This window comes from Agrilus planipennis, unplaced genomic scaffold (assembly GCF_000699045.2).
Source record: "Agrilus planipennis isolate EAB-ADULT unplaced genomic scaffold, Apla_2.0 scaffold28, whole genome shotgun sequence".
NCBI classification, from domain to species: domain Eukaryota; kingdom Metazoa; phylum Arthropoda; class Insecta; order Coleoptera; family Buprestidae; genus Agrilus; species Agrilus planipennis.
In genome coordinates this window covers 881,769-883,554 of record NW_020438897.1, presented here as the reverse complement: position 1 = coordinate 883,554, position 1,786 = coordinate 881,769, and positions in this window count along the sequence as shown.

The following is a 1,786-nucleotide window of genomic DNA, read 5'->3' as shown; positions in this document are numbered from 1 at the left end:
TAATGCAATAAAAAACAATAAATAATGACAAACTGGTGTGTTGTAAGTAGAGCCATCTCATTATCAACACATCTACGGTTCTGTCTTCTGTCCACAAATGTGACATTATTCTAATAACTGGGTGAAGACATACATATATGAACAGTACATACTGATCTATACTTACGTAGGTACATACGTACAAACATATCTATTATACAAAAGGTACAGTTACTGACTAAAGTGTCCGCTAGTTATATCTTACCGTTGTCGGATCACGTTCACACGTTTATGCGAAATTATATTATTATTACACTTATTCTGTGTTCTAGTGGTTCTAGTTTGCAAAACAGTTTTCTGGCTTACCGCAACATTGCTCTAGTTTCACGCGAAACGGAATAAAAAGGACTTATTTTGTTGTTGTAAATGCAATTATGCCCATAATGGAATGTACAGTTATGATTTACACCTGCAAAACCAGTTGGACATTTAAATTTTTGTAAAATTTTTTCTAAGGTTCAGTACTTGTACCTATACCTATGAATGTTGTAATCAAAACACAATAAATGTAATACGCACTTCTATTAAAATCGAACCCTGACAGCGGCCCTAACAGGTCAGAAGTCAGTTTTTTAGTTGAGTTTTAAAATAGTTTACTGTATAATTCATTCATTGTTTTAATTTTCACTCGTTCTGGAAATTCGATATTAATGAAAGTAGCTGAGTCTTTACAGTAAGAAAGCGTTTTAAATTCTGAAGATCGAAAATCGCAGCAGTCACTACCTCCAAGAATCAATCCTTACAACGAGACTTGAAGTTAAATCAGTTTTAATTTATACCTACTTTACCAACGTAGTATGCATCTCTCGCAAAATAGTACTTTTATTAGAATTGTTTTATATAGGTAAAGGAAAACGTTCAGCGCATATAGGAATTTCACATTTCATTGTCGACATTTTCTCATTTTATGTATGTCGCTTGAGCGAAAATGTGGAATATATTTTCTCATCCACGAAAATATCAAATGTTTCTTTGAAAACTATTCTAAACTAAGTACAACCCAACTCTAACTCATTATTATGATAAATGTCCCTACTTATTACTTGGTCCACAACAGTAATATTACACCATAATATTGTATCACTATGTACCTGAAGAACAAATCGTTAAAGATACTATACTATCTAGTATACAGCAATAAATTTTTGATTTTACAAGTTCAAAATCATCACATGCGCTAATCACACTTAGGTGAAATCCCTCTTTTTATTTTGATAATAATTCTTTGACACGTTTTAACGTTTGTGGACTATACCATTTTTAATCAAAAACTGTGAGCATTTCTTCTGTGATATCTTTGGCGACATTTTACATCCAGGTCTACGTGTCCAGAAATATTGACTCTACATGTGCATCATTTTACATTTACACACGGATTGAAAAATACAAAGTCTATCAGGATGGCGGTCTACAAATACGCTTATTTGATAAGATATCTATATCGTTTGTAAATCATTTTATTGTGTTATTAGAGTGTAAATACCTGGATCACAAAATATTTGAATATACCACAAATAGCGCGGTAAACGCCATCTGTAGTACGATGCTACATTTTAGGATTACGTATGCTCCAGTAAGGTCCGTTTAAATATATGGATATCTACTTGCTGAAACGAATTCCGGCGTAGCTAACCTCAACGTGATAGGCACGTTACCATAATCGAATAAAATAATTCGAAGTGGTCTGTATTCTGTCGAAACTGCCAGACGCGGATCGCGATTTCGATCTTTTTAGATCTCATCAGCG